General features: G+C 46.8%; 1 long non-coding RNA gene across 1 annotated transcript; it reads right to left on the bottom strand.

Moving 5' to 3' along the window:
- Positions 1-321: 321 nt before the first annotated feature.
- Positions 322-11,198, bottom strand: LOC140460605 (uncharacterized). Its single transcript, XR_011954234.1, has 2 exons — positions 11,059-11,198; positions 322-6,067 (listed from the first exon to the last, which is right to left on the bottom strand). It is a non-coding gene; the product is annotated as an uncharacterized lncRNA (long non-coding RNA).
- Between the last annotated feature and the right edge of the window lie 1,066 nt (positions 11,199-12,264).

Raw genomic sequence — 12,264 nt, 5'->3', positions numbered from 1 at the left:
CAGAGGTTTTTTTTTGTGATGCAGCTGTAGTCTCCCACAGAGCCCTGAGGCTCAGGTTTAAATCCCACTGCTCCAGTCTGTGTAATAACATACTCAATTTTTTTCAGTCATAAGTCACACAACTATAGTCCAACACGTCTATTTGAAATCGCACGGGCTTGGAGCGTAGCCTCTTCATCAGGTGAAGACATGGAAAACAAAACGTGCAGGAAAGAGAATTCAGACAAATGATCAGCCATGGATGGTGATGAAAGACAGAGCATCTCAACAGTCAATTACCTATTCCCATTCCTATTTCTGATCTTCTTAATACATGACAAGTTGTATATTTTCCAAACATTAATTTTATTTCCATGGTTTAAAAATGAATATTTAAGAATGGTCAGTTTATTCTTTCTCACTTGAGCACATTGTGACCCACAACTATTTCGATCCCACTGTTAATATCATAGCCCCTCTCATGAGATATCAGAGGAACAATTCATAAACAAAATTTGACACTGAGTCACTCGAGTAGACACTTGAACAGAGAAAGCGCCCGACAGATATTGGGAATCTGAAGGTTATTGAAGTGAAATGTTAAGAAGAGCAGGTGAACACCCCCAATAAGGGAACTCACCTGACTGACCTAATTATAATCACCACAGTATCCAGTGCTACTCTTCACCGAACACGGATTACTTTCCTTTTCAGTTTAATGATCCAACTATCTTTTGAATGCCATAATTGAATCTGACTCCAACACTCTCTCTTGCAGACCATTCCAAAGGTCGAAGATTTTCAATCATTAATGAAATATGTTCTGGATCTCTCCCAAAACACAATTCATATGGATCTTGCTTCAAATCATTTGTAGTAAGTTCTTCACATGGACAAATTTGCAGTTTAGAGCATTTGTTTTTGTTTAAATTTTATATCATATTGAGGTGGCACAGTGCTTGGCATTGCTACCTCAAAGCACAAGGGACCCAGGTTCAATTCCAGCCTCAGGTGAGTGTCTGTCTGGAGTTTGCATGTTCTCCCTGTCAGCATGGGTTTCCTTCCACAGACCAAAGATGTGCAGGTTCGGTAAATTGACCATGCGAAATTGCTCTGTGATGTGTAGGTTATGTGTATTAGTCATACTAACTGCAGGAGAACAGGATGATCCTGGGTGGGATGCTCTTTGGTGTGTCAGTGCAGGCTCAATGGGACAAATGGCCTCTTTCTGCACTGTAGGGATTTTATGTATCTCTGTCTGATTTCTTGCACATGCTACTTTCGGAAAGGGACATTTTACTGTCATGTTCAGTACTGCAGTCTCTATATTTTCATACATACCTCTAAATTAGGTTTGAATGAAATCCCCCCATTTCACTGTATTTTCGCTACCATTCCCCCCCACCCCTTCCATTCCTTATTCATTTTCCCATTTCCTGTGTTATGATCCCCTCCTCTTTATATATATTATTGTAGACAGGCTAAATCTCGTTACCATGTCTCTAAAATATGAGATGAAAATGATCGCATACTTTGAGTCCATTATTACAGCTTGTTAACGTCTCTTGCCAAAGAGAACTCTTAATCCTGCATCCTTCGGTAGGATTACATTCGGATATCTGGTCAGCATGGATGAGTTGGATTAAATGGTTTGTTTCCGTCCTGTGCATCTCTTTCACTATGACTATCAAATAAGGACCAGGAGCAGGCAGGTGGGACTAGTTTAGTTGGGGATCACGTACTGAACAGTTTGTTTCCAGGCTGTATGACTTCACAGCCTCAAATGAATGGGGATCAATCCCAAAGGGATATTAAAGGTCTCAAGCACCACCTTAGGCACATGTGTGGACCCCTTCCAGATAACTGAGAGCAGTGGGGCACTGTGAAGTTCAGTACATCAGTTAGCCAGCAAGTTCTCTTCGGGAGACTTGTCTCGAGAAAGGAAGCGGTTTCCTGTCCCATCAACTGGACTGTGGATCAGTTTGGAGCAGGTCCTATATCTCTGACAACATCAGTGGACAGAGTCGAGAGTGTGGTGCTGGAAAAGCACAGCAGGTCGGTAGCATCCAAGGAGCAGGATAATTGACGTTTAGGGCATAAACCCTTCATCAGCAATGAGGCTTGTGGGCCGGGAGCGCTGAGAGATAAATGGAAGGGGGGGGTGTTGGGGAGAAGGGAGCTGAGAATGCGATAAGCAGATGAAGATGATTGGTCGGAGAGGAGGGTGGGGCGGATAGATGGGAAAGGTGATGGACAGGTCAGGAGGGCGAGTGGAGGCTTGGGGCTGTGATAAGGTGGGGGGGGGGGAAGAGGAGGAGGAGGAGGAGGATACATGAGGAAACTTTTGAATTCCACATTGATCCCATGTGGTTACAGGGTCCCAAGGTGGAATAAGAGGTGTTCTTCCTCCAGGCGTCAGGTGGTCAGGGTTTGGCGATGGAGACAGCCCAGGACCTCAATGATCTTGATGGAATGGGAGGGGGAGTTGAAGTGTTCAGCCACAGGGCGGTGCGGTTTGTGGGGATCCCAGAGTGGTTCTCTGAAACAATCCACAAGTTGGCGTCCTGTCTCTCCGACGTAGAGAAGACCACATTGGATGCAATGGATACAGTGGATGACACTGGTGGAGGTCGAGGTAAATTTCTGTCAGATGTGGAAGGATCCTTTGGGGCCTTGGATGGAGGTGAGAGGAGTGGTATGGACACATGTTTTACACTTCCTGTGGTGGTGGGGAAGGGGCTGGGAGTGGGGTGTGGGGTGGTTGTGGGCGCATGGACCTGGCGAGGGAGTCGCAGAGGAAATAGCCTCTGTGGAATGCTGGGAGGGGTGGGGAGAGAAAAATATACCTGGTGGTGGGGTCCATTTGTAGGGAGCGGAGGCTGATGTGATGTATCCGGAGGTTGGTGGGGTGGAAGTTGAGGACGGTTAGGGGTGGGTTCTGTCCTTGTTCCATTGGGAGGGGTGGGGTTCAAGGGCAGTGTTGCAGGATGTGGAGGAGATGTGCTGGAGGGCATTGTCAACCACGTGGGAAGAGAAATTACGAACTTGGAAGGAGGAGGCCCTCTGGGATTTTCTACGATGGGATTGGTCATCCTGGGAACAGATGCGGCGGAGGAATTGGGAATAAGGGATTGAGTTTTTACAGGAGGTGGGGTGGGAGGAGGCGTAATCTAGCTAGCTGTGGGAGTCGGTGGGCTTGTAGTAGATGTCCACAGTTAGTCAGTAGCCAGAGATGGAGAGGTCCTGGAAAGGGAGATGGTCCAGGTCAATTTGAGGTCGGAGTGAAAGGTGTTGATAAAGATGACGAACTGTTCAAACTCCTGTGAGAGCATGAAGTGGTACTAATATGGTCATCGATGTACTGGAGGAACAGGTGTAGCTAAGGAAAATGGACTGTTCCACGTACCCGACAAAGAGGCAGGCATAGCTGGGTCCCATGTCGGTGCCCATGGCTACCCCTTTAGTTTGGTACATTGGTTTGGATGCCATTTGAGGTTTGTGCGAATCACTTCAGTGGGAACGTGCAGTCCCGGGCTCAGTGAGCAGCACTGCAAGCAAAGCTCACAGAATCCTACAGGGAAACAGGCCCTTTAACCCAACAAGTCCACACCGACCCTCTGAAGAGTAACCCACCCAGACCCATTCCCCTACCCTATTAGTCTACATTACCCCCTAAACAATACACTGCACCTACACATCCCTGAACACACTGGGACAATTCAGCTTGGCTAATTCACTTGCTCATGTTTGGATTGTGGGAGCACCCAGAGGAAACCCTTGCAGACATGGGGGGAGAATGCGCAAACTTCACAAAGACAGTCACCCTGAGGGTGGAATCGAACCCTCGTCCCTGGCGATGTGACACAGTGGCACTAATTACTGAGCTACTGTGCTGCCCGTGAGCCAACCTGGGGTTGGGGGAAGATGGGAGGGATGTGGGGGTGCTGTCTCGCAGAAAACAAAGAGAGCTCGCTGATGGTCCCACTGCACCCACTGTCAGAACAGGCAGGAGGTTCAGTCCTGGGGGTGACCCACATCAGCGTCACCAGCGGAATCTGCTGGTGCCCCCCCGGTGTCTCTGCAAGTTACTGGACGACGTGAACCTCCGCCTGCACTTGGGGCAGGCAAACGGCCTCTCCCCGGTGTGGACCCACAGGTGCCTCAGCAGGTTGGAGGCCTGGGTAAAGCCCTTCCTGCACTCAGGACAGCTGAACGGTCTCTCCCCCGTGTGGACCCGCTGGTGGTCCAGCAAGTCAGAGGAGCGTTTAAATCTCTTCCCACATTCAGGGCAGATGAAGGGCCTCTCCCCGGTGTAGCCCCGCCGGTGGGTCAGCAGGTGGGAGGATTTGCTGAAGGTCTTCCCGCATTCAGGGCAGGGGAATGATCTCACCCCAGTGTGGACCTGCTGGTGGGCCACGAGGGTAGAGGAATGGGCAAAGCTCTTCTCACACGCGGGGCAAGAGAATGGACTCTCCGCAGTATGGATCCACTGGTGGGCCAGCAGGTTGGAGGAGCTGGTAAAGCCCTTCCTGCACTCTGGGCAGGGGAATGGTTTCGGAATGGCAGCCGGTGACGAGCAGTGTCCCGCAGGGTTCAGTGTTGGGGTCACAGCTGTTTGCATTATATCTTAATGATCTGGATGAAGGGACTGGGGGAACTCTAGCGAAGTTTGCAGATGATACGAAGTTAGGTGGACAGGCAGGTAGTACTGAGGAAGTGGGGAGGCTACAGAAGGATCCAGACAGTTTGGGAGAGTGGTCCAGGAAATGGCTGATGGAATTCAACGTGAACAAATGCGAGGTCTTGCATTTTAGCAAAAAGAATAAAAGTATAGACTACTTTCTAAACGGTGAGAAAATTCATAAAGCCAAAGTACAAAGGGATCTGGGAATGCTAGTCGAGGATTCTCTAAAGGTCAACATGCAGGTTGAGTCCGTGATTAAGAAAGTGAATGCAATGTGGTCACTTATCTCAAGAGGGTTGGAATATAAAACCACCGTTGTGCTACTGAGACTTTATAAAGGCCCTATTTGGAGTACTGTGTCCAGTACTTCTGGTCCCCTCACCTCAGGAAGGACATACTGGCACTGGAACGTGTCCAGCGGAGATTCACACGGATGATCCCTGGAATGGTTGGTCTAACATATGAGGAATGGCTGAGGATCCTGGGATTGTATTCATTGGAGTTTAGAAGATTAAGGGGAGACTTAATAGAGATGTACAAGATAATACATGGCTTGGAAAGGGTGGACACTAGGAAATTGTTTCCGTTAGGTGAGGAGACTAGGACCCGTGGACACAGCCTTAAAATTAGAGGGTGTCAATTCAGAACAGAAATGCGGAGACATTTCTTCAGCCAGAGAGTGGTGGGCCTGTGGAATTCATTGCCGCAGAGTGCAGTGGAGGCCGGGACGCGAAATGTCTTCAAGGCAGAGATTGATAGATTTTTGTTGTGTCGAGGAATTAAGGGCTATGGGGAGAATGCGGGTAAGTGGAGTTGAAATGCCCAGCCATGATTGAATGGCGGAGTGGACTCGATGGGCCGAATGGCCTTACTTCCACTCCTATGTCTTATGGTCTTATGGTCTCTCCCCGGTGTGACTGTGCCGATGAGTCTCCAGGGCAGACGGGAAACTGAAGCATTTCCCACAGTCGCCACACTTCCACGGTTTCTCCATGGGGCAGGATTCCTCGGGTTTCTCTATGGCTGAAGCTTCAGCTGCACACAAACGTGTGTACAGCCCCTCCCCGGTGTGAATTCCTCTTTCCAGGCCGTATAACTGTTTCTGGCTCCACACTCAGTGCACTGCAACAGTAGGGTCTCTCATCCAGTCCCACTGATGCTGAAAACGTTATGAAACAGGAACCAAAAAGCATTGCTCCATCTCACAGAATCATAGTTGAAAATCTTTGCTGTCCCGATGGATTGAGTGACTGTCAGACATTGATGTGAAAATTATGACTGCAGATGCTGGAGATCAGAATCGAAAAGTGTTGTGCTGGAAAAACACAGCAGGTCAGGCAGCATCCAAGGAGCAGGAGAGTCAAGCATCAGCTGTTGATTTTGAAACTTCCGTCTTCAGATAGTCTGTAAAAAGAGATTACAAAAGTCAGCATTGTCAATCCGGGGGGTGGTGGGGTTGGAATGAGACAATAAGGTATTGACACCGACACCAGAAAGAAACTGAACATAGAGATGTGGCGAACGTTAGTGGCAAGCCAGAGTCAGAGAGAGACACAGCACAGAAACATACCCTTTGGTCCAACTCATCCATGTCGACCAGATATCCAAAATTAATCTAGTTCCATTTGCCAGCATTTGGCCAATAACCCTCTAAACCCCTCCTATTCATATACCTATCCAGATGCCTTTTAAATGTCATAATTGTACCAGCACCCACCACTTCCTCTAACAGCTTTGTACACACACCACCTTCTGCATGAAAAACTTGCCCCTTAGGTCCGTTTCTAACAAATTGCTCTCCATCTAATCCCGTAGCACTATGGCAATCCCAGTCTATGTTTGAAAAGTTAAAATCCCTAACAATAACCATCCTATTACTCTGACAGGTAACTCAAATCTCCATACAAATTTGTTTCTCAATTTCCCACTGACCATGAGGGTGTCTACAACACAATCCCAATAAGGTGATCATCCCTTCCTTATTTCTCAGTTCCAACCAAATAACCTTCCTGGATGTATTCCTAGGAATATTCTCCTTAAGTCCAACAGGAATACTATCCCTTATCAAAAACACCACTCCCTCTCATCTCTTGCCTCCCTTTCTATCCTTCCTGTAGCATTTGTATCCTGGAACATTAAGCTGCCAGTCCTGCCCATCCCTGAGCCACGTTTCTGTAATTGCTATGATATCATATCCCATCTTCCTAATTATGCCCTGAGTTCAACTGCCTTCCCTGTTCGGCCTCTTGCAATGAAGTAAATGCAGTTTAATTTGTTAGTCCTACCTTGCTCTCTGCTTTGTCACTTCCTGACCTGACTGCTTGACTCACTCCCTTTCCCAACTGTACCAGTCTCAGATTGATCTCTTTCCTCACTATTTCCCTGGGTACCTCCCCACGCACCCACCTTGCTAGTTTAATTCCTCCCGAGCAGCTCTTGCAAATTTCCCAGCCAGTATATTAGCTCTCTTTCAATATTCAGGTGCAATCTATCCTTCTTGTACAGGTCACATCTACTCCAGAAGAGATTCCAATGATCCAAAAATGTGAACCCTTCTCCCATGCACCAGCTCCTCAGCCATGCGTTCATCTGCTCTATCCTCTCTATTCCAACCCTCACTAGCTCATAGCACTGGCAGTAATCCAGATTTTTCTTGACTCTAGGACCTCTTTGTTTTAAATTTGTGCCTGACTTTTTACACTTTCCCTTCAGAATCGCATCCTTTTCCCTTCCTATGTCATTGGTTCCAATGTGTACAATGACCTCCAACCGGTCCCTCTCCCTTTTGAGAACATTCTGCACCCTCTCGGAGACATCCTTGATCCTGGCATCAGGGAGGCGACACACCATTCTGATTTTTCGCTGCTAACCACAGAAGCGTCAGTTTGTACCTCTGACTAGAGAGCCCCTTATCACAATTGATCACTTGGAACCCGATGTTCGCCTCATTGCATGAGAGCATGTCTCGAGACCAGAAACTTGGCTGTTCGTGCTACATTCCCTGAGAGACCATCACCCCCTACATTTTCCAAAACAGCAGACTTGTTTGAAATGGGGACAGCCACAGAAGACTCCTGCACTACCTGCCTACCCCTCCTACCTTTCCTGGAGTTAACCCATCTCCCAGATTGTAGCTGCGGCTTTTTTCCCATCCTATCATTGCCAAACCATCATAGACCCAGGTCTTGTAAATACCTCATTACCTCGAACTGTCGCTGCAACTTATCCACGCGATCCAATAGGATTTGCAAGCAAACACACTTACTGCAGACATCATCATCAGTAACATGGATACTCTCCCTAATCTCCCACATCTGACAGGAAGAGCATATCACTCTCACAAAGGCCAATCTTTGCTCCTTCACAATCTACAGACCCAGAAAATAGCACCGTCTTTTTGCTCTAAAATAGTGCTCTGGGCTAACACAGTACTTGTGGTTTATATTTTTAAAATTTAATCAAGAGACAGATGTCAGTAAAACATATAATCAAGAAAGAATCCACTCCATTCACGACTGCAGACTTACAGCTAAGTTACACATTAAAGACTATACACTTCTCTGTTCCTGTTCTGTGAGCTCCCCCACACAGGTTCCTCCATGGTCAGCTGTGAATTTTGCTGTTCATTAACCTTTCCCAGATGCACTGCAATGTAAATTTCTTTTTCTCTCTCCCTCATTTTGGACTCCTATCCATGCCCCTTATAAACCTCTATAAGGTCATCTCTCAGCCTCCTACGCTCCAGGGAAAACAGCCGCAGTCTTTTCAGCCTCTCCCTATAACTCAAACTCTCCAACTCTGGCAACAGCCTTGTAAATCATTTCCAAACTCTTTTAAAGTTTCACAACATCTTTCTAACATAGGAGACCAGAACTGAATGCAGTATTCCAAAAGTGCCCTAACTAATGTCATGTACAGCCATAACATGACTCCCAACTCCTGTATTCAATGCTCTGCTCAATAAAGGCAAGTGCCACCAAACGCCTTCTTCACTACCGTGTCTACCTGTGACTCCACTTTCACAGAACTACAAATCTGCACTCCATGGTTTCTTGATGCAGGAACACTCTCCACAGCCAGTGTGTAAATCCTGCCCTGATGTGCCTTTCCAAAATGCAACACCTCACATTTATCTAAATGAAACTTTATCTGACACTCCACGACCCATCAGCCCATCCATTCAATTCTAATTTAGATTGAACTTTCTTTCCTCTCTTATTTCCTAAACACTGAAAATCTCCATCCCCACACTCTCCCTCCATTCTCACTTTGCTGAACCTAATCCGTGCTGAACCTAATCCGTGCTGTACCTCATCCTGAAGGGTCTGGTTTACGCTGATTTACAGCCCACGCTTGGGGGATCTAATTGAAACATACAGAATACTGACTGGCCTGGACAGGGTGGATGTTGGGGAGATGTTTCCATTGGTAGGAGAGACTAGGTCCCAAGGGCACAGCCTTAGAGTAAAGGGAAGACCTTTTAGAACGTAGATAAAGGGGAAACCTTTGTAGCCAGAGAGTGTGAAACCTATGGAATTCATTGCCACAGAGACGGTGTTGGGCAAGTCACTGAGTATATTCAAGACAGAGATAAATAGGTTCTTGTGTATCAAGGATATTGAGGGTTGCGGGGAGAAAGCAAGAGAATGGGGTTGAGAAACTTGTCAGCCATGATTGAATGGTGGAGCACACCCGATTGGCTGAATGGCCTAATTTCTGCCCCTAGGTCTTATGGTCTCTTGCTGTCCTGGACATAGTGAGAGAACTGGGAGCAAGAGTCGGCCATTTGGTCTTTCAAGCCTGCACCAACATTGAACTGGATATGAATATACCTACATCTCGGTGGATAGGCTGGGACCTTTTTCACTGGAGCATAGCAGGTTGAGGGGTGATCTTATCAAGCTTTATAAAGTCATGAGGGGGAGAGATGAGGTGAATGATGGGTTTCCTTTCCTTAGAGTGGGGGTTTCAAGGTTAGGGAGCAAATTTTGAAGGTGAGTGGAGAAAGATTTTAAAAAGACAGGAGGGACACCTTTGTTTTCCCATAGAGAATGGTTCGTATGTGGAATGAATGTCCAGAGGAAGCGGGGATGCAGGTACAGTTACAACGTTTAAAAGACATTTGGATAAGGACATGAATGGGAAAGGTTTGGAGGTGTTATGGACTAGGCCAGACCACTCAAAACATTCTTAAGCAGGCAGCGCAGACCATAACTTTGCTATTTGTTTCAGTCAGTGTACAGTGAAAATTACCCAAAGTTAGCTAGGTTGACTACCAGGATATAAAACAGATAAATGTATTCACAAGAATACAGAATGAAACACAAAGAACAGAATATAGAATACTCACAGAAGTCAGTCTGTCTAAACTAGACTTAATTATGCTGTTCCTTTCTCCACACAGTCCACTGCTGAGCTCACTCAAACAAGGCCTCAGCTTTCACAACAGATCACTTGTCTTTCAATATGCAGGTCACTTCGAAAACATAAATGTTTGGGCCTAAAGTCTCATCTGTTGACGTGTAAACAAAAAAGCCGACCGATACCCTTTTCATTTCTGTAAAAATACCATCCATTTTGGAGTCCAGGGCCGTTTTACCACCCCTCTGAAAAAACCCAAGGACACGGTATCCTTGAGAAGAAATACCAGCTTTTAGAAAAAGGACCAGCTTTGTGACAGAGGGATATGGGCCAAACACTGGCAGATGGGATTAGTTTAGCATCCGAACATAGTATAGTTGGACTGAAGGGTCTATTTCTGTGCTGTATGATTCTGTAATGGTCTCAAAACCATTTTCTTGCCTTCCCCGATAACCATCCACTTCTTTGTTGTTCAAAAGTCAGATAACCTCAGCCTTGAATATATTCAATGACCACCCCCTCCATTCCCACCCCACCCCACCCCAACTGCAGGAAGTCAACCCCATTTTTGAACGCAATTCCTATTGCCTTGCTGACTGCTTGCTGCATCTGTCTGACAATTGGTGCAGAAGGACGCTGAGGACCCTTTGTACATCCACACATCATTCCTGATGAAGGGCTCGTGCCCAAAGCATCGACTCTCCTGCTCCTCGGATGCTGCCTGACCTGCTGTGCTTTTCAAGCACCACACTTGACTCTGATCTCCAGCATCTGCAGTCCTCACTTTCTCCACATACCAATATATTATCATTTAAACCATGCACCTCCTTTCTGCTTTTTTTTAAAGCAATAGGCTTTAACTTTACATTGTGGTACTGTATTTGTTGTGCGTTTGCCAATTGAGACACAGACGTGGACCAACTTTTCCAAAGTCTGTCCCCTCCCTGGATTCACTCCATTTCCCTTCAGTTCGTGCAAGTCAGCAACTGAATCCCAGAACGAAAAAGTGGGTCAGAAAGAAAAGAGTGCCGTACCCACAGATGTTGGACAGAGTCGCAGTCTGGGGTGAAGCTCAATCTTCATTCAAAGAGAGAGACAACCGCATCTTGAGAAACTCACGACCCAACTTCCGCGTTCAGACAAAGAGGCTGTTCTGAATGGCAGGAGGACCAGGCTCCTTCCGGTCCTCCGGGTCTCACCATTGGTCTTTCAGGAGGAAGTCAAGTGCCGTTTCCGTGGACAGCGACGAGCATGCTCAGTGCTTTTGCTGACACCGCAGTACATGCGCAGTTGTTGCTGCTGACACCGCAGTACATGCGCAGTTGTTGCTACTGACACCACAGTACATGCGCAGTTGTCGCTGACACCGAGAAGCATGCGCAGTATGCTCTGTGGAGGTGCTGGCTTGACTGACAGATTTTAAGCATCCAAATGTCAAAAGGAGAAAAAAAAGCTGCAGCCACAATTTTATTTTTCCCTGTGGCTCGACATTTTATTCCTTTTGAATTTCGTCCGGCTTTGTATGTCTTTTCCCCAGGATAGAGGAAGTCCAAAACTAGCGGCATAGGTTAAGGGTGAGAGGGGAAAGATTTAAAACGGTCCTAAGGGGTAACTTTCATGTAGAGTGTGGTGTGTGTATGGAATGAGCTGCCCAGAGGAAGTGGTGGAGGCTGGTACAATTACAACATTTGAAAGGGATCGGGGTCAGGATGGGTATCTGAATAGGAAGGTGTGAGAGAGATATGGGCGAAATGCTGTCAAATGGGTCACTAGATCAATTTAGGAGATCTGGAGGGCATGGGCGAGTTGGACTGAAGGATCTGTTTCTGTGCTGTATGACTCTATGCGTCTATTTCAATGCAAGTTTCAGAAACATGACTACAGCTTTTTAAAAAATAAATTAATATGCTTTTAGATGTTAACAATGTTTCTGAATCTATCATTTTAGCTGTTCTTAATTTTAAAGATCAGCCATTTCTTGTGCACCCCTGTCTTCCAGGTAGAGTCATCACTATCGATTCTCTCTCTTTCCTGACAAAGAGATACAGCAACCAAAGAGGGCACGAGAAAGTATGGGAGAAGGGAGGGAGAATGGACATGGGCGTGGGGGTAGAGCGAGAGAGAGAGAAAATGACAGGGGACAGAGGGTGGAGTGCAGAAAATGAGGGGAAGAGAGAGAAGGCGGCTGAGCATAGAGAATTGGTAGGTGCAGAGTGTGAGGAGAGAGAATGGACGGGGAC

The sequence above is a fragment of the Chiloscyllium punctatum genome, chromosome 36 (genome assembly GCF_047496795.1).
Source record: "Chiloscyllium punctatum isolate Juve2018m chromosome 36, sChiPun1.3, whole genome shotgun sequence".
Taxonomy (NCBI): Eukaryota; Metazoa; Chordata; class Chondrichthyes; order Orectolobiformes; family Hemiscylliidae; genus Chiloscyllium; species Chiloscyllium punctatum.
This window is presented reverse-complemented; position numbering and strand designations above follow the sequence as displayed.